The 21,700-nt window shown below is 43.7% G+C and overlaps 1 protein-coding gene and 1 long non-coding RNA gene across 2 annotated transcripts in view; one reads left to right on the top strand and one right to left on the bottom strand.

Moving 5' to 3' along the window:
* ST6GALNAC5 (ST6 N-acetylgalactosaminide alpha-2,6-sialyltransferase 5) overlaps positions 1-21,700 on the top strand; it is a 727,364-nt gene that overhangs the window by 629,818 nt on the left and 75,846 nt on the right. The gene's annotated exons all lie outside the window — the stretch shown is intronic.
* LOC146834584 (uncharacterized) overlaps positions 1-21,700 on the bottom strand; it is a 133,347-nt gene that overhangs the window by 110,625 nt on the left and 1,022 nt on the right. The window lies entirely within an intron of this gene.

Below are 21,700 nucleotides of genomic sequence, written 5' to 3'. Positions count from 1 at the left end.
AACACTGTTCCAGGTGAAACAACACTTGTCCTTCCTGTCAGATGACATGTATCTCAGGGATTTTTTGTTTGTTCCCCAGAAGCCACGTCAGAAACGATGGTTATACACTATTTACAATGAGGTTTGGAAAATCTCTCAACAGGAAGCTGCTGAGTGACTATGTGAAATTGATAGGGTTAACCTAGAAAATGCTTTGTCAGTGGTCGACAGTGGCATGACCACATTGTCATTCAGGATTTATTCACTCGGCAACATTGTGTACTCTGCAATAGATATAATGGAACAGGAGTTGTCTATATTACAACATGAACAAAAGCAATTGCGATCCATTCTATTATTGAGCTGGACGCAACACTCATTGTGCTCTGATCATGTGCCCTGGCAATATATCAACAGTACGACTCTGTTTTCTGTATATAATCTAACAGAAAGACAGATGACAATGGCATGAATAGATGTTATGTTAAGGGGTTTTATAAAGCGTGCAGCTGCCCCAGCAGCGGGGCGTCCCAGCGTTTTATGTCACTGCCATAAGCAAGCCAAGAACACCCAGGAGGCAATTATACCGGCAAGAGGTGAGTTTTGATGGCTTTATGGAAGAGAGAATGATTTGTAATGTTTCTAAAATGTGCAGGGAGGGAGTTTCAAAGCTTAGGAGCACAAACGCGGAAGGAGCGTCCTCCGGCCCGTACTCTCTTAAACCAAGGAACAACCGCTAGATGCTGGTCCATGGAGTGCAGCTGATGGGTAGGTCTATAGGGCACCATGAGGCTAGCCAGAATACCAGGAGATTGGAGAACAGGATTCTGTGGGCAATACAGAGAATCTTAAATTGGATACGTTTCTCCACTGGCAGCCAATGTAGTTTACGGATGGAACTAGCAATGGAACAGATTCTCGGCAGACCAAAGAAAGCCTGGGCTGCCGCATTTTATGCCCTTTGTAAACGCAGTATCTCTGCCCTATTGGCCCCGATATATAGGGAGCTCGCATAGTCCAGTCTAGAGAGTAATGTGGCCTGAATGATTACCTGACGGATGGTAGGGTCTAAGAAACCCAGCAAAGGTTTAAGCCCAAGTAAGAACCCGAAACATACTCCGGATACTACCTTAGTCTGGGTTTGAAAAGAAAGAGCGGAGTCTATCCAGACTCCTAGATTTTTTACTGCCAGCTTAGGAGCCGGCAGAGGGACCAAAGAGGACGGCCACCAGAGGTCACTCCACAGATGGATGTCTTTGCCCACCACCAAGATCTCCGATTTGTTGGCATTGAGCTGAAGAAAATTAACTGTCATCCAATCTGCAATAGCTGTTAAATCTTCCTGAAACTTAAGTGCACCCTGCCCGGAGTCGTCAGATAATGCCACTACCAGCTGTGTGTCATCCGCATAAGATACCACAGCTAATCCTCTGCTCCTGGCCACTGCTGCCAGAGGTTGTATATAGATGTTAAAAAGGGTTAGGCTTAAAGCCGAACCCTGCGGAACCCCTTGGTGGACAGCATGTACCTGGGAGCAGAAGGGAGGGACAGACACCTGGAAGGTATGTTCAGCAAGGAAGGAAGTGAGCCAGCCCAGGGTAGAGCCGCCGACACGGATGTCCTCCAGACGCTGCAGCAGGATCCGATTGGACACAGTGTCGAACACAGCACTCAGATCCAATAACATTAAAGCTGAGGTGCAACAGACATCTAACGTGCCCCTCAGATATTCTGCTTCAGCCAGACGGGCGGACTCTGTGCTATGCCGAGGCCGGAAGCCGTTCTGGGATGGGTTTAGCAGATTGTTATCTAACAACTTTGTAATGGTGGCATTGATGTGGGTTTTGGTAATCTTGGACACCAGTGGGAGGAGGGAGATAGGGCGAATCTCTCCAGTTTTGAGGCATCCAGCGTGGGCTTCTTTAACAGAGGAACCACCTTGGCATGTTTCCAGGAAGTGGGAACCACCTCAGAAGATAGAGATAAATTGATGTGTTTACAGAAGGGAGAGAGCAGTTGAGGTAGAAATTTCAGGAAAAGATCCGGTTTGAGAGGGTCTGCAGGGGATCCTGATTTAAATTTATTACAAATCGTGCACATCGCTTCTCGAGGGAGTGCCGGAAAAGCAGAGAGTACCTGGGCGTCACAGGATTGCAGGGAGTAGCTGGCCCTAGTCTCAATGTGGGGAAAGGTTTTATAAATGTCCTCGACCTTCGTGATAAAGAAGGCTGCCAGGCTCTTGAACTGCTGATTAGAAGAAGGAAGGGTGGCTTGAGATTGCCCTGAGGATTTTAGATCCTTGAGCAGAGAGAAGACACGTTTAGCAGGATTACTGCTAGATCTGATCTCATTGGCATAGTAAGCAGCTCTTTCCTTCTGGATGGCTCGATGATAATTCTTGATAGCTACATAATATTGTATTTTCAAGATAGGGTCATAGTCCCACCTCCATGCCCTTTACAGCCTTTTACAGCTTTTCCGAATTGAGGCCAGGTTGTCACTATACCATGGTCTGGACTGAGCATTACGACTCTGCGACCATCTGGCAGGAATGAGTAAGTCAAGGGAGGGTCAGCCACACCGAAAGGGTGTTCTCCACCACATCTGGATTATTAGGGAGGTTAGGCGTTTGACTCAGGAGGAGGGTGCGGAACTGCTCGAAGTCGAGTTTATGCCAGGGGTGCCATAGAACTGGCTTTTGCCCTGTACCCTGGGAAGGACCCACTCATGCTAGTGACAGTTACCAAATAATGGTCAGACCAGCTCACAGGAATAGGTGGACTAACTATGAGAGAGGGCAGGTTATAGAAAACTGGATTCAGTAAATGTCCCGCAAAGTGAGTACATCCCGGGACATGCTGGAGCAATTGCAAAGCAGCAAGATCTGCTTGGAAATTGCTGATCTCACAGTCATGGCTGGCATCCAAGTGTAAATTGTGGTCGCCAATAATAGTGAAATTGGCTGGTCTAATAGCGAGTATGCCAGAAGTTGCAATAAGTGCATCCCTGAACTCCTTAGATGGGCCCGGAGGGGGCTAGATTAGGAACCCGGATAACGTGAAATTAGCATTAAAGAGAATCCTAAAACATGCACAATCACAACCCACCAGGGCCTCTTTAGTTAGAGTACAAGAGAATCCAGTTTTAAAGATGATTGGTTTGCCCCCACCCCGGGCCCCTCTGTTGAGTGTCACAATACCATAGCCTAGAGGCATGGCTAGGCCAGGTTCCGCCCCCAAATTATCAATAAGCTATGCTGCACATTGAAAAAGTATGCCAATTACCTTTTACCGTGGCTGAGTCACCTTCGACAGGATGGTTAATCCATGGCCATATAACACCGCTGGTCAGGACATTCCAATTTCAATACGGTATACAATATCACCAGGTAGGCAGATATGAAGCATTGGGACAGGGAACATACATGACTCTTGGGTATTTGCCGTAAAGATTTAGATGCAGGAATGGGGACACTGAAGGTTTTCTCAGCGGTTCAGACTGTGAGAGTTTTTTAAGTGGGATGTCAGGATATTGTGCTTCACGGAGCCTGTAATACTTCAGTTACAAACCTATCATATCACTTGAAAGGATTCCCAGCTGCCATGATTTATCTGGTGTTCAAAGTGCTCTCGAATGGGGGCTATTTGATGTTGAATAATCAAGGTGGTTGTGGGATGGTACCAGGCATCGCATATCTGGTCACAGTATGTTCCAGGGTTACTTGTTGTATGTAAGTATTGTTTCCACCGAGCTTCGTTGGATGTTTACTTTATACAGATTGATTCTCTGAGCCGACCGAAAGCCATGCTGTTACCGAAGGAGGCGGTCTTAACCTCAGTCCAAGAGACTTTTGATCTCCAGGTTGTAAGGTTTTTGGCTGAAATACAGGTGCTAGATCGAATAAACTTCCCACTTCATTTCAGAGAAATAGTACCTCATATCTTTAACATGTCTGATACGAAAGGGATGATGCACCTATTTAAGAGCATAGGTTCTAGTGAGCACCTTTCAGACAATCTTTGGAGTTATTCCAGCATTCATACACTAAATTTTGGGAAGAGTTTTTTGAGGGCTAATATACTGATTTGTCATTTTTTTTTTTTTTTTTTTTATAGCATTTGTAGAGCGCACTGCAACCCTACGGGCATCCTGGCGCTAGGTACATATAGCTGAGAACCCTGTAGAACAGAAGAGGACAGTGGACAAGATGCTGATCAATTAGGTTTTTTGATAGATTTTTTGGTAGATTATTTTGGGAAGAGCCATGTTTTCACCTTTTTGCGAAAGGCCATCAATTCATTTGTTTTCCTGATGTCAATAGGGAGATTGTTCCATAAATGAGCTGCGGCTATACTGAAGGCTCTTCCCCCACAGGTGGCTTTCTTGATCCTAGGAAGGCTGATAAGATTAGAACATGAGGATCGGAGAGACCGGGTAGGCTCATACCAGTTAAATTTATTTTGGAGTGGTCGGGGGCCTAGCCCATGAACTGCCCTAAAGACAATACATAAAGATTTGAAACAGATCCTCTGGTGTATGGGCAGCCAGTGGAGATCGGCCAGAGCAAGAGTGGTGGAACATCTTCGTTCCCGAGAGAGTGCCAGTTTGGCTGCAGCCGCCTGGATGCTTTGAAGTCTGGAGATGAGATAGGCAGGGGATTCCAGCAAAAGGGCATTACAGTAGTCCAGGCGGCTGAGGATGGTACTCCTGACTATATTAGCTCGAGTCTGTGGGGGAAGGAGAGGTAGCAGCTTTCGCAGTCCTCGCAATAAGGCAAGGCAGCTGCCGACCTGCTTGTTGACGTTAGTCTCAAGGCTCAGGCTGTTGTTAATAGTGACTCTGAGATTCCTTACTGATTTCACTGGGGCAGGCGAGTCTCCTAGCAACTGAGGCCAGAAGTCTGTAGGTAGAGTTTTGGGGATTCTTCCCACTACGCAGTGCAGTATTTCAGTTTTGTCACTGTTAAATTGTAATGAATTCTGGTTTAGCCAGAGTGACATTTCCAGCATGCAAGTGTGGAAGGTCTCCAATGAGTTTGCATGGGCTCCATCAAGAGAGATCATTAGCTGAGTGTCATCAGCGTAATTTGTCACGCTGATGTCATGGCTTTTGATGATCCTCGTCAGGGGTTGCATATAAATGTTAAAGAGTATGGGACTAATAGCAGACCCCTGTGGGACCCCATGCGGAACTTTAATGAACTCTGATTGGTATGGAGGGATGGCTACTGCCTGCCATCTATCCGTCAGGTAGGAGCGGAACCAGTCAAGCGCGACTCCTCCGACTCCGATGTTCTTTAGTCTTTTTATCAGGATGTCGTGGTTCACCGTATCGAATGCGGCGGACAGGTCCAGCAGAATCAGAATTGCTGATTCTCCCCTGTCCGCCCTCATTCGTAGGTCATCCATGACTGTCAGCAAGGTTGACTCAGTTCCATGAGCTGGTCTGAAACCAACCTGCAATAGACCACAAAATTACTACAGTATGCCGCTGCAATATTTCAGAGTTTTTGTGCATTATGGGCCTGATTCACAATGGTAAACTTAAACCTTTGTGTAAGTTTACCACTGTTTGGTATTCACATAGGTACTTTACAAGTAGTATCTTTATGACTGTTGAGTCACCGTACATAAAGAAATAGGACAGTCCTATCTTTGTATGTGCAGAGACTCCCTAGGCGTAAAGATACTACTCGTAAAATACCTCTGTGAATAGCAGACAATCATAAACGTACACAAAACTAAGTTTACCTTTGTGAATCAGACCCTATAACTTTAAAACTACTGAAAAAATTAAGAACTACTACCTAGTCACTAAATTCATAGATATCATAGACATGAATTAAATGACAAAGTATCAACACAGGTACTGCAAACCTCTAAAGGCGTAGACAAGGAATAAGCATGAAATATCCTTGTCACTCAATGTGCCCAGAGCTGAGCTGCATGGTTGTGAACGGTGAGCTTAAAATGAGTTGCAGTTAACTCAAGTCACACAGTTCCTGAGGTTCCTTAATAGTGGATAATATATGTTTTCATCACCAACTATTAAGACCTAGTTATCTTTTTCCTTCTGCCTTAGTGATGAATTGAAGTACAGTTCTAAATAGTGCATTATGGCACATGTAAATGTTAAGAAGTAACCATGGGTGATTTTGAGGTGGAAAGAACTGAGATCTAGTATTCAACATTGAATTGCATTTCTTGGATGGTGAATGGTTTCATAGGACCTTACGTATATCATCAACAACAATATAATGGTTCCTCCACATACATGTCCTATCTTTGAGCTTCTTGCTTGTCAACTAAGTACAATAATTCTCTAATTGAAGATTCTCTGTGACCCCAGTTTGTTGTCTCTTGTAGACAAACAATTCCAGCCCTAAATTCATTTAGCAGTTGTTTTTACATGGGCCAAAAAGAAGCCCAGCAATGTTCCAGGAGAGGAACATCAATTTGTGATTAAAATAAATGAGTGAATATGTCTATCAACATTATTATATCAATGTTATTATACAATGTGCATCTTCACTTTGTCAGAAGTGCATTCAACCAGGCTTAAGTGGATGTATTGCATACAGATACCAGGCACACAGTTTGTTGCACCTTATGATGCACTATGCACATTACCTGTGCCACAGAAGTACACCATCAGATGAAGAAAATATTTTGTTTGTAGCGTATGTGGCTGTATATTGCAGAGTTGGACTTGGACATCGCAAGTTATTTTGCTTTAAAGAAACTTCCAGTCACAGTATATTGTGTGACCTCCTTCATAGTGTTCCAGTGGTCATAGTTGCTGACGCCACTCATATATTTACTCACCATTAAGTTCAGATGTCTTTTGTAAAGGATCATAGGCAGTGCTTAATTTGAGCAGGTGCTTTCCGGTGCTCAGCACCGGCACTTAATTTGTTTCCGGTGCTTGGCACTGGCACCGCCACCTAAATGTCAACACCATACTTAGAACAGTCAACCACATGGTGGTGCTGCTCATCAAATTTAGAGATAAGCAGGACAACAGTATTTTCGGACTACAATATACATTACAATTGCTAATACCTGCCTCCCCAGCCATTCCTTTAGCTTTGGGGACCTGGAATAATCTAAACTGTCACATTTACATACAAGAGAGATAGTTAGTAGTTGTTTTGGCAGCGATGACAAGGGCAATGGGTGGTGCAGGCTGCAGTGGCCTCCTGGTCAGTGCCCTTGCACTTAATATTTTACAAATTAAGCACTGATCCTAGGTTGAAGAGTTCTAAGGGGCTTTCTTGGACATAGCTGTTGGCAACCTTCTACACCCAATTGTTCCTTGATAAACTCAGGACAATCGGAATCGACCGGAGAAGACTCTGTGGTGCAATTGTACATGAACTGATTCAGATTTGAAGACTCCATTGAGTCCTTCTTCCCCGCGATGTAGCGCCTAAGAGTTTGTGCGCAAACACGGGGTAATGGATTGAATGCCCTTCCGTTTTTTCCCACAGTGCAACATCAAGTATAATTGGACAGACCACCACAAAGTGTGCAATCTCTGCCTCTCCCCAGAGCAAAATGAGGCATTGACTTAGTCCTTTGCTTGGTTTAAGTGCAAAAAGCCATCACGTTGTAGGAATGAGAGACATTGGGTACATTTTAAAATACATGAACATTAGGTTGTCAAGACTTCGGATGTTTTCAACTAACAAACACCTTGACGCAAAAGATTCAGTGCCCTCAGCAATCCCAGCATACCAGCCAATGCCCATCCCACAGATGGTGGGTCTTATGCACAAATGAAAATAAAATATACACTTTTGTTCAAGTTGACTTTTTTGGGAATTCACAAACTGCAAGTTATTAGTAAGTTTACAACTTTGGGTAGTCTGCAGTAGGGGCAGAGAACCTTGTGTACAAAAAGATAATGGCGTGAAGAGTAAAATAACGATGGATTTAACCCAGATCTGTAACTGGGTGAATGTTGCAATCTAGCCTGGCTGATGAGGGGTAATACCTTGAAACCGGTCCCAAGATGCTTGTTTCTGGTTCAGTGAGAACCTGGTTTGGCAGTTTGGCCTGAACTGTTCTCATGAGGAACAAGGTCAAGACTGATTTGCATATGGCTGGGTCCAAACTGGGGTGGCATAGTGAGCAAAAGAACAATGGATTAAACCCAGATCTGTGACGGGGGTGATTGGTTGAAAAGCTTCAGCACTCTGTCCATCATTTTGTGTTCGCTTAAGGACTTACCACCATGGTTTGGGCATTGGTGTAATCATTTCATAATCTGTGTTTCTTGAATGAATGAATGAATGACTAATACTTATAGAGCGCATGGCTACCAAAGGCCTCCCAGCGCTAGAGACAAGCCGTCAGACAATCACGCAATCAGACAGTTCTGGAGAACAGCGCGGTCTTCAGTTGTTTACGAAAGATGAGGTGATTGGTCTCAAGTCGGATGTGATCCGGAGCTGATTCCACCCTCTAGCCGCAAAGAGGGAGAAAAGACGTCCCCCACTCCGGGCTCGATGTACTCTGGGGATTATAGCTAGATGTTTTTTCTCAGAGCGGAGGGATCTGCTTGTGAGGTACGGGAGAATAATAGATCGAAGGACCGGCGGGGCCTTAGCAGAGAGTACCTTGTGGACAACGCATAAGGCCTTAAACTGAATTCTCCCAGCCACCGGGAGCCAATGCAGGGATTTAATGTGAGATCTGGCCGATTCCTGCCTATGAACCTGCAGCAGCAATCGAGCCGCACAATTTTGAACTGTTTGTAGTTTTTTGATGGTTATGGATGGAGACCCTAAGTAAAGCACATTGGCATAATCAAGCCTCGAAAGAATCAGGGCTTGCACCAAGAGCTTCCTGGCAACAAAAGGCAGAAGTGGAAGAACTTTCCTGATCATTTTCAGGATACCATAACAGGTACCTGCCACCCTGTGTGCCTGTTCCTTAATATTTAAACTATGATCCAGCCACACCCCAAGACTTTTTATTTGAGTTTTGGGGGCAGGTAAAGTCCCCAAACATTGTGGCCAAAGCGTACTGATGTCCATATTGCTAGTTTTACCCAAGAACATCACCTCAGTCTTGGCCGCGTTCAATTTTAAGAAGGAATTGTCCATCCAAACAGAGATCCCCTCCAAGCAGCTGGCCAAGTTGCTCCTAGTATTATCCAAGCTATTCAGGGATGCAATCAGCTGAGTATCATCAGCATACGTAATGATATTAACCCCAAAGGGTTTTACCACCTCAGCCAATGGGCGCAGATAGACATTAAAAAGCGTGGGGCTCAACGAGGAGCCCTGCGGCACTCCGCATTGTAGAGGTATTCTTTCAGAGCTGGTACTACCCTCAAAGACTTGAAAGCACCTGGCTGTCAGGAAAGATTCCAGCCATTTCAGTATAGTTCCTGACACCCCCACCTCTCTAAGTCTTGGGATCAGAAGTTGGTGGTTAACAGTGTCGAATGCTGCACTAAGATCGAGCAATATAATAGCTGCGGACCTGCCACTGTCTACGATTTTCCTAGCTTCTTCGACCACAGCTAGCAAGGCTGTCTCTGTGCCTTGTTGGGGTCTAAAACCCGTTTGAGAAGGGTGAAGACGTTCATTTTCCTCCAGAAATGTGGAGAGAACATGATTAACGTGTTTTTCGCATATCATTGCAATCCCTGGTAAGAGTGAAATTGGCCGATAATTGGCAAACACCTCGGGGTCCAGGGAGGGTTTCTTTCATAATGCTCTGACCATAGCTCGTTTCCATGTGGACGGCACAATTCCAGAGGACAGCGAACTATTAATAAGCTCCAGAAAGGTTGGTGCGACAGAGTCAAAAACCCGATTGAGGGTCACGGGAGATGCTGTATCTCTTGGTGAGCCGGATTTCAGCTGCTCCATGTAGGTTTTCAGGGAGTTTATATCTAGGTGAGGGATGGTCTCAATGGGGGGCTCCGAAAGACGGGGCTCTGCCTCTATAGGGGACAGTCCTGTGGTCAGAGGGGGAGTAAAGGTGGAGTAAATATCATCAATTTTCTTATGAAAATATTGGGCCAACCTTGTGAACCGTGCTGTGACATCCTCTGAAGGTAATGGAGGTGCAGGGGGTTTGATAAGGGTTTTCATAATTTTAAAAATGTCCCTGGGGGAGTAAGATGCGGAGATAATCTTTGCTCCATAATACTCAGCTTGGGCGCTTTTAATTCCTGCTTTATAAACTTTAATTGCTTCTCTGTATTTGATTTTCTCCGTACTTGAAAAATCTCTCCTCCAAAGTCTCTCAAGGCGTTTACATACTTGTTTCTGTTCTCTAAGTTTGGGGGAATACCATGCTACACAAAGCCTATCTTTCTTCCTAGTCATCCAGCTTTCCGGGATAAGTGTATCGAAGGATGATTCCAGCCATTGCTGGACTATATGATTATCCCGTTCAGGGTCATCCCCTAACACCGGTCTGGAATTGTCGAGGGTGGATGCCCAAGTTTCAACAGAGAGTTTAGACCAGTTTCGGCACCATGTTTTTCCCTTTTGCCGTGGCTGGCTACCCTCCTGGATTGTCCAACCGAAAGGGACCAGGAAATGGTCTGACCAAGGCAGGGGTGTATGCTTTCCTACCACAAGGCTGTCAATATTGAAGAAGAGTGGGTCGAGGAGGTGGCCATTCTGATGGGTGGGGGCGAGCACTTTCAAAGTGAGTGTCAACGCACCCAGATTGTCTATGATCGCCTCAGCATCTGCAGATGTGGAAAGATTCAAGTGAATATTGAGACCATCTAAAACAGAGAAATTTGAAGAGGAGCTAACCGCTTTAGCTAAAGTGTCCGGGAGCTCTCTAATAAAGAGGCCCGATGGGCCCGGCGGGCGATAAATGAGGACTCCAGAGAAAGTGCATGTAGGTGAAAAGCCAAGTGAAAAAACAAACGTTCACAGTCTGGAATCAGGCCGGGTGTAATCCGACAGTTGAATTTGTCTTTAAACAAAATAGCCAGGCCCCCTCCTCTGCTCCCTTCCCGATCCTGTCTCTGAATCACATATCCAGGGGGGATGGCTTGTACTACCGCTGGGTCAGATACACTTGAGAGCCAAGTTTCAGTAAGAAACAAGGCATCTAAATCATATTCCTTGAGGAGCAGGCAAAGCTCTATGGTGTGTCTGGGTAGTGAGCGGCAGTTTAAAATGGCCATCCTGAAAGTCGTAAAGACTGGCAGGCATTTCTTCCCTGAGGGCGTACGCCAGGAATCTAAATCAAAGCCGCATTGGGGACATTTATAACAGTCCTTGACTAACCTCTGTAGGCAGTTATGGGGTGACATATCTCTTACCTGACACAGAGGTATAGGATATTTTTTCTCTTGTTACGCGGCCAAGGGTCCTGGCCCCTGGTCCCAGTCGGACGGGCGCAGACGGGCTTGCCTTAGGCGCGCCCGCTGCGCGGCCGTGTCATCCGCCTCTTTTGAGGAGAAATGAGCGTAGGGGCCCGCGCTGCTAGACTGCTACACCCGCTTACAGTGAATACTAATGGTCCCCCCGGGGCATTCAGTAAGCTCCTTCCCGCCTCTCGTGCAAATAAGCAATACAAAAATTCATTCACTTTTAAAATTCCCAGCACAGCTTGATTTTTAGTTCAAAGTGAGTAGCAGCAATTCAATAAAAAATAGCAGCATAAAAACGTGTTTATATTTAAAAACCCCCACTTGTTCCCCCAGAGCGTATTTCTTCTAGCAGCACAAATTATTCACCAGAGCAACACAACCGATGCCTGCACCGATCCGCTAATGATCGGGAAGGCTATGTCTTGACCACCTTAGTTGGCCTCATATATCTCAGTAAATCATCATGGTCCACTTGTGGTACAGCTCTTCTCAACTCTACTACTCTGTTGAGCTGCAAGTCACACCATGTGCTGTGTTCCAGTTGTCATCAAATCATCCTGTGAATTGTAACAGCTATTTGCCTCAAGACCACTCTGTACATGCCTCCTGTGATTCCTATGACCCCCTGAAGGTTTCATGGCTCCAGGCAGCTCCAAACACTGCAGTCAGCTGCTGCATCTCTAGGCGACTCGCACTACCATAAGTCATAGACCTTCACTGGAGGACTTGATGTCCAGGGACTGGATCAGCCTGTAATCTCCACCATGATTAAAGTGCCATAAGAAGGGGGAAAATAATTTAGAACAATGTGGACATAAAAGATACAAAAAGCAGAGAGGTGGAGGGGATGGGGAAGCAAAGAGGTGAGGCAGGACGGGCTGAAGCAGGCCTGGAAGCTTCTGCCTGTTCTAAATATTTCCAGTTTAGCTTATATGCCAAGTCTTTCCACATTTGTATGTGTTTTGGAATGTACGGAACACATACGCTCTTGGAAAAGTTTTAAGCTATGTCTAGGTATAGTATTTTTCACTGCCGGTTTAGCCTTCGAGTATAAAACCTATGCTAGACATCATGCACATACCCTTGCACTGTAGTGCAAGGGTGTGTGCATGGCACACAGCTGCTTAAAGTATGCTAGCGTGGGTGAGAGAGAAACAGCACCATTTAGTAAAAGACATGGCTGTGCTCAGCTCTCTCCTTCTTACACCATGTGGAACAATAACTTTGGTTGCTGCTCTGCGTTGCGTCAAAAATGTGTAAATCTGACTCAAAGTGTTTCCACTATTTGCTCTTTCAGTAGTTAATGAACGGCGAATGTTGGGGCAAGGGTACAACCCAGAGATGTACCAAAGATCCTGTTGGTCCTGGAATTTTGATATAGAAAAAAACATGCCTTTAAATCTTTGCAACCTTGGTGAATTATTACAGCATCTCATATTGTGACTACCGAATAGTAGCTCTTTATCTTGACCTATGAACAAGGGTGCACCATGGTGTGCATGGTTGGAGTGACCGCTTCCAATGCATCATACCTTCATGAGAGGACTGCTTTATTCTAAAATGTAGATATAGTAGCCTCATCCAGCCTTCGGTTGTGGAATCAATTATTAATACAATTCGTAGATGGCAAGCACTTCAGTTCTAACGTTTGGTCTTCATTGATAGTCAATTGATTGCCCGGTCTTCGTCCAATGAATTTCAATGAGGCGGAAGACGTTTAAAATCGCTTCCATTTGTATTCAGAAATGCGTTTTATTTTCACAGAGGGGAGACCGTACCTAATGTTGTGTTAGAGTGTTAGGTTGATTGAATTAAAACATTAACATCAGATGACTAACTGAAAGCAGCACTCAATGTTCACGACACCAGTGCACCCACAGGAGAATGGTCAAATAGGGATGATCAGGCATTACAATTTGCCATGGTCTGCGAACAGTGCATTCTCATGACCAACTAGAGCCTTGTAATAGAACTTTGATGAGCTTTCAGCACTAAAGAATACACAGTAGCTGCTTTGTACACCAAAACAATAATATATCTAACTAATTACAATAATAATGATAATAACAATAGGAATAATACTAATAATATTAACAATAATAATATTAGTATTACTATGTCTACTTCTACTACTACTTCTACTACTACTAATAAAAACAAATATAATAATAGTATTAATATTACTACTAATTATATTAAATTCGTTTTCTATGGCTGATGAATGTCCAGACATTAATACCATATGTGTCCAATAAACTTCATATAGTTGCTCTTCAATACTGCATAGCACAGATCCATTTTAAGGGCTTGCTTTTAAGGATGGTCTTCATTCATGAGATTTTATATACTGTATATCTATTGCTCGCATGGGTATATGGACAGTTGTGGTAACTTTATTTGATAAAAGATATAATCATAAAAGCATGACACACATACCATACATATACAGAATAAGCAATTAAAATGACCAAAGTGATATAAAAATGCGGGTTTTAAAACTAAGTAGCAGCAAAATATTTTTAAAAAGATTGATAATGTAACAAAAAAGTAGGTGTTGCTATCAGAGTCTGTGAAGGAGACCCAGGATTACAAAGAGACCCAGAGAGTGTGAACATTTCATTAAAACAGCTGTCAATTGTCGATATTGATGAAGAATCATCGGGTTCGCATACCCTAGTATTGCAGGCACAAAGAACACAATGGAGACCAGTGTGAGGCTTTGTGGGTCTACAGTTTTGTTTTAGTCACCTGTAGCCCTCTTTAAAATTTCTACCGGGCCTACAATTTGCTGGTTAAATTTACGATATACATAGTGAATAAAAATTGTAAAACTTATATTTAAGGCTGTGTTCTCTGGGTTCAAAGCCGCAATGATTCCCTGCCTACAGGACCAAACTCCCAGTCTATTCCATTCTGGCCTCAATTTTAATCTGCGCTGAGTCAAAAGTGCAGGGCAGAGGCATACAACATGCTCCATAGATTCCACCGGGGCCCCGCAGCCCCTACACTGTTGGTTGTCTGACGTGCGACGCCAAATAGGTAAATGTTTCAGCAGGTGCCATTCCCCCAGTCTAAGCGCCATAAATCGCAATTTTAAATACAAAGGATATGTGCAGGGCAGATATGATGACGGTGAAGCAAACTGATAATAATTAATTACTGCCCATGCATGCTTGCGTTTGGCAAGAAAAGCTTTGTCGGTGGTATGGGACAGCATGCGATTGCACTTCTTGATGCTAGTTTTAAAGGCTGTTTGACTGGGATTTAGGTTCCAAAGGTCGCTTGCTGAAAATTGTTGTACACATTCATTGAAGAACTTACTGTAGGTCCCACGTGGATTATTAAAGCTAATGTCCAACCACAACATTGACTCAAGGGACCCAGCTTCAGCCTGCCTTAGCTTATGGCACAGATTTAAATGAATGAATGAAATGAAATGAAATGAAATGATTACGTGCTTATATAGCGCACGACTACCCGGAGGCATCTCGGCGCTTGCTTAGGGAACCCGTCCTGGTATTCCCCTGTGAGATAACCCCAACAGGGCATCCGCAAGGTGAAAGCCAGGCATCCCGCCGCGAGGGGCCGTTGTGGAGATTAAGCAAGCTATTGCCCAGAGTTGCAGAGTGTGAACTCGTGATTCAAGTAGGCACCGAAGCGAGAATTATCGAGTCCGTGGACATATGGAGTCAAGACCCTGCCAAGTCGGGAATTGAACCCTGGTCCCGGGCTGACCTCTGCTTCAGGGTCTGCCTCCTCTAACCAGTGAGCCACACTTCTCCACAAATAGGCACCTAAGCTGGAGATTTCATAATTTAAAAGGCCCAATTCTAATCTAATCTGTGCGGCGGAGGCAGATTTCGGCATGTGAAAAACACTTTTATAGATCTTGGTCACATGTTGATTTAATGTTGTGCTAATTTTTCCCCTGAAAATTTCAATATCGTATGACAGCGTGGGGCCAACTTTGGCTTTCATGACTTCCATTATTGGGGTTAGACTCGGACCCATCAGTTTTTTTGAAAGTTTTGAGAAATTCAGTCGGAGGGCTGTGGCTTTCATTGAAATGTCGCTACGGTGTTTGGCAAGGGTGCCCCTGGAGTCAAAGTTAACCCCCAGGTATTTATAGGATTTTCCTACAACAAGACCAGAATTGTTGTACGTCCAGCCACCACCTCTGTAATGTTTTCTGCCGAATATAACTACTTGAGTTTTCTTTAAGTTAAACTCTAGGCTGTTCATAACGGTATAACTATATAGTTTATTTAACAATCGTTGCAGCCCTACTCGGGTAAGACTGAAAAGAAAAAGGTCATCGGCATACAGAAGGTTACTTAACTGCACACCACCAATCTTAGGGGAGTGGCTATTTATCTCGTCCAGTTCGGCTGAGAGGTCGGCAATAAACAAGTTAAAGAGCAATGGGGCAAGCACACATCCCTGTTTCCCTCCTCGTGTTGTTGAAATTTTTCGAGACAGATGTGTGCCAGTACCAAGCTTAACTTGTATCCAGGTGTTAGTATATAATTGAACAATGACCTCCAGTAGTTTGACCGGGATTCCCCATTTCGTTAACTTTGCCCAGAGCGCTACCCTAGGGACCCGATCAAAGGCAGCTTTAAAATCAATGAAACAAAAAAAGACCACCTTAGATGAAATAAGCGATTTATCAATAAGTATTGATAATGCCAGTAAGTTGGACGTTGTGCCCGAGTTTGCAGTAAAGCCCGTTTGGTTTATTGGAATCAGACCTTTCTGGTCAGCCCAGGAGCTCAGTTCTTCAAGTAGGATACTCGCAAAGTGCTTTACCACGTTGTCCAGTAAGGCTATCAACCTATAGTTGTTTGGAGACGAGTGGGCGCCAGACTTGTATATTGGGTGAATTACTGCACCTCGCCATGAGTCCGGTGTGGTTAACCAACTCAGCATTTATCTAAAGAGGGTTGCTAATTGTTGTGTCCAATAGGGAACATTTGCTTTGAACAAGGCCTGTGGCAAATCATTTGGACCTGGCGCTCCGTCTGGTTTGATAGTATTTTGGCCAGCCATGCTTGAGTAATAGAGATCATCTCGCATTAGGGCTGCGTCAACTCTTGGGAGTTATCCTGGTGCTCCAAAGGCCCGTCTTTAATCAATGTGGAGGTGTTTGTTGCTAGAGAGTCTGCACCTCCATTGTCCTTAAAATGATCAGTCAAGAATGTGACCCATTCTGCCTCAGCAATGTTTGCACTCCCCTGTCTAGTTGTTCCATCAATTTGTCTATTCAGTAGTGCCCAACATTTTCTTGAGTTGCGGTTTTTACTTTCCCAAAGAAGAATGCACCAAAATTGATCAAGATGAAGTTGTTTATCTTTTTGGTATGCCTGTCTATAGTTTTTTTAAGCAATTTTGGAGTCGATCAGGCGATCATTACATTCTGGATGCTTCCTGGTTGCCCGCAGGGTGGTATTTCTGATCTTCTTTAATTTCATGGTTTGGCTTGAAATAGGAAACTGGGAACTGCAAATAGTCGTGTGAGAGTGCGAATGCGATGGAAAGAGGTTTAGCAGATGGTAGCAAAAATGTGACCAATCAGCGATGTGAGAAGCTATAGAAGAGGGGCCACCTAATGTAAAAGACAGACATTCCTTCATGATGTTAATACTAATTTTGTCGTTCCATCTTAAACGTTTTACATTTTCTGAGTGGACTCCCTTGTGGGTTGTTGGGGCGGAATTGTGATAAACTGGATTAGTGTTGATGATAACGACTTGTGGGCGGTGATCGCTCTCTGATTGAGCTTTAATGCTGTAGTTTTCCAATTGAGAAAACATGGCTGAGTTACAGATGATATAGTCTAAGAAAGAGAACTTTCGTCCATTTGTCCATGACCAATTTGGAGGAGTATTCTGTGTGAACCTACTGTTCATTACGATGAAACCTGCACTAAAAAGTTGCAACACACAGTGCTCCCCCAAAGCGCAGTGTGATTGATTTGGGGGTTTAGATTGAGACCTCAGCCGACAAAGAAAATAATGGAAGACCTCCCAAATCTGACGGATTTTGCTGAAACAAGTTAGTATTGAAATCCTCGGTGAGCAGACAGTCGGCATGGGTATATGGTAAAGTATAGCTTGCAGAATAATTAAACATCTTTACAGCTAAAGGCAGACATGCTCTATGAATTAAGACAGTAGTGGGTCGAGCAGGTAAGAACGGTGAGCCAGGGTTGGTAGGGAATTCAGCAGATGACCACGTGGGAAAATTAAATAATTAATTTTCCCTCATCGTCTGTCAAAACCCCCCTACCCTGCCCCACCTCTCTTACCTGCACTGCCCCCTGCTAAATTAAGGGTGAAGTTGACATTATGGTATAGAATATAAAACAAGACAACAGCTTAGGAGAGTTTATAAACTGTACAAAAATAAAAGAAATACCGTTGTGAAATGACTCTCCGGTGTGACAATCCATTAGCCTTAACCAAATCCAAGATATTTTTCAATATTTAATTCCCAAAGTGGGAGTCCTTTTTCTTATAAACTGGTGCAGACCACCATGTTCCTTCTTTTATAGCTGGCTAGAGGGAGCATTCATTTATGAATAACTATTATCATGGATTGTTCAAAAAAGTACAATGAGAAGTACAAAAAGAGAGTGGACTTTTTATCAGTCCCTTAAATCCATTGGCTGCTAATTGTTTTTTCATGATTTACCATTGCATGGATGATTTACACATGAATGCCATGGCATTTAATAGAAGATGCAATTTCCCCATTTGTGTTCCCATTAGATTTTGGCGACGGGGAATCAAATAATACTTTTGATAGACTGCACAGACAGCATGAAAGCCAGTCTGTGTCCCCTCTAATAAAAGCCAGACCCATTGGGTTTGCCAGTGCTTGCCAGTGCTTGTTTTAAAAAGTTATCCATAGAGACCTGTGCGGGTCCCTCCTAATAAAAGCCTGACCCATTGGCTTTGCCAGTGCTAGTTTAAGAAAAAGGTACCCATAGAGACCTGTATGGTCAGGCTAAGGAAGTGATGGTTTATTGGGCTATACATTTCAGATTCTATTACCCTCAACTGTCTAGTTTATGTAAATAATGCTTCTCGCAGCCTCATTCACAAAGCTATTTTCCCAAATAGCTAGATTTGTGGGTCCAAGACATTCACAGAACGTTATATTTGACTCGTAAATCCTTTTACTTGTGCATACTATTCCAACACAGACCTTAAATAGGAGTGCTGAGTAATCCCAGATTCTGCCGGTAACTGGAATTAAAATGAATGAATTATTCTGCGCCTTCACTGTTTCTCACCTGGATGAGAAACTTTCCTGAAAATGGGATATTTGCATGGAAATTCCTCATTTCTCAGCAGCCACTCTGGGCTCAAGTCGGGATATCACAATAACTATACCAGACTGTTATTTATGTTGGTGGACTTTTCTACCTACAGGTCATTGTTAGGGGTGTTCACGATGTGGATCCTCTTCTCTGCAGGGACTGGTTGATGTCGGCAGGGGGAAGGGGTCAAAGTAATTTCAGAGACCCGGGGGACCTGCCTCGTGGTTCTTGACCACTACCGCAACTCTGTGTCATCATTATCTGGGGCCTTCACATCACCAGGCCTACAACCCCAGGCAATCTAATGCAGACCACATCAAGACTGTAAATCGCCCCTGGCCTATAGCATGCCAGATTAATTACTTACAGTTAACTCAATAAATGCGTATTTTTTAGAATTTACATTTTGTCTCCTTAAAACTGTATTTTCTGCTTTTTAAGCAGTGTGTTTGGTATTTGGTACACCCTTTCTAGTTAGTATTCTTACTGAAAGTCAAGATCATAAACACAGTACGAGCAAACTCAACTTGATAAAGGGAGCTCATGGGTGATAGCACCTTCTAAGGAGCAAATGCAATATGGCACATAGGAAGGTAGGAAACAGGTGGCTCTGCAATATACTTTGCCTCACTGAGTAGAGGTTTCTTGTGCAAGGAATGCGTGTTAAAATGGGTCAGAAGAGTGTCGGAATCTCAGACAAATATATGATTAAATAGAGGTAATTGTATTTAAATCAGAGCTGGACTGATAGCAACGTTTTACAGGAAAACCAGAAAGCAGAAACATGACAAGAGGTAGGCAAATTTAACAACAAATTAGCAAAAATTAACCTTTTAGCTTTGTTCAGCATGTGGACAATGCATGATGTGTTGCATGCAATTCACTTAACAATGACCAGATTTATTACAAAAAAGAGTATATTTGCTTTTATAGCCAATTTTCAGGTAGAAAGTTGTCTGAAACAAGTCACACTGCTATTCTGACTGAGTGTGGGAATCCATCAGATCGTGTATCTCAGTGGAAGAAAAGCTTTGTACAATATTTTGTGGACTGTACAGTTTTTCAGCATGTTGAAATGTTTCTGTAAATGGGGCGCAGCCAAGGCTAAACTAAAACAGGTATGGCATGTTACATGGGACAATATAAGGTGTAGCGTGTGCACCAACCGTATCCGCTCTTGGAGAATATTTGAGAAGAATGAGCAGCGGTAGTGAGTGACAAAGAGGTTACCACCTCTAAACATATCGAATCAACCATGCCCAAGTGAAACACAGCACTATCTGCAGCAACTGTGGGCCTAAAAAAGATGATAAGGATGATGACAGAAAGTGTATGCTGATGAAAGCTCAGAGTAACAGCAAAGATGAGATGTAGTTTGATTTTGCTATAGGACTGGATTTTAAGAAGCTGCGATGCAGTCCCACAAAAGAGTTGGCTGAGGTGTTGAAAACTAGATGCATTGGAGTAGAAGACACAAAAAGGGGACAAAAGCCAGCCACGGTGATTAAAGATTTAGTGGGAGACGTGGCACCTTTCTTGGCTGTAGTAAGCTGTTAGGCATAAGAACATTAGGAGGCTGGAAGGCGCACTTAATGAGCACCAGCTATGTTTACATAAGAAGCCTGTCCTAATCAGGCCTGGGCGAAGTGACCAAAAAAACCCTGCGGAATTCTGCAAGTGGTGGACTGCAGTGCGAATTGCCATTCACGCTGATCTTCCTGCTGCTCGGGCCGCAATTCTGTTACCGTTCGCGAACAGGGAAAAAACTCCACTGCAGAGTTTTCTACACTCCGCGAACTCCGAGGAGCCAAAGTGCAGAAAACTCCTCAAACTCCCCGAATGGAGTGGACTTTACCACCCAGGCCTAGCCATAATCCCAGCCACACTATTGTTTGGAAGTGATATTTAGTTTGTTCCCTAAAAGAACTCAATGTGATGTGAGCAAGAGAAAACACAGAATGAAGAATCATTATCACCACTTTCCAGACTAGACACTCGTATTGAGTACAGCATGTGGTCTTCCAAGCAAAGCATACAGGGTTTCAGAGGCCGGACAGTAGGTTCATCATTCTCACTACAGTGGAAAAACTGAATTCAAGGTCAACCTACAGAGCAACATGTGCAGCAGATTAACCAAGAGAAATCTGAAATCTGACTCCATATCATGATGCCCTACCATGGCCTTGCCAACATCTCAAAAGCATCAGCTTCAGCAACATGAACAGTATTCATGATATAAACGTAAGAACTAAGCACTTTCAAGAGTACTCATAATGTGTGAGAAAGGGAAGGGAAACGTCACATATAAGTCCATCAAGTTAATAAGCAGGCATATGGATTTACCGCAAGAGAAGTTTCAACAGGCATCAGCTGGAAAATAAATTGATTGGCTCAGATTAATGATAATCCAAGCTCATTAAATTTGTCATTGGCTTTCAGCTCTTTCACAGTAATAGCCAAGTGGTAATGACACACCATCACATTAGCAACACAATCTCAAGTAACACGGTTTTGCATGCAGTAAGTGTGGTATGGAATGCAGTTGCACTCAAGAAGGCATTCTTTCCTAGCTTTGTAAAAGACGGAGGCATCAAAGGGCACATGAGATGTTAAATACATCTGTCTCTTTTCTACTCATTGTAGATGAAGGGATTTCCCCAGAGAAAGGAGGGTGCAATGTTGCGATACAAAGTCACAAGCCAGTCTAATTTCCCCAGCTTTAAAATGCCTCAACAGTGTGAGCATACTTTAAAATAGAGTAGAACAGAATAGAGCAATTTTGCAGCACTTTTAACAGAGATCTGCCTAAAATCACTCAATTTCATAACATCAGGAGAAACCAAAGGAATGAAGGAGGGAAGAAGACAATGCAGCAGTAACCACATCTTTCTTGTTGGTGGAACAGCTGTACTTGCTGCGGTGGGACTATGTCCCCCAGCTTTCCACGCTGTCCACGTCATTCCCAGGTGCAGGAGCGCCATAAGTGCAACAAAGCATCCTGCAGCGCGGGGGCCTAATTCTTTAGCCGCAGTCTTTGTTGTT

Source organism: Triturus cristatus, chromosome 4_2 (assembly GCF_964204655.1).
Source record: "Triturus cristatus chromosome 4_2, aTriCri1.1, whole genome shotgun sequence".
Lineage (NCBI taxonomy): Eukaryota > Metazoa > Chordata > Amphibia > Caudata > Salamandridae > Triturus > Triturus cristatus.
This window is presented reverse-complemented; position numbering and strand designations above follow the sequence as displayed.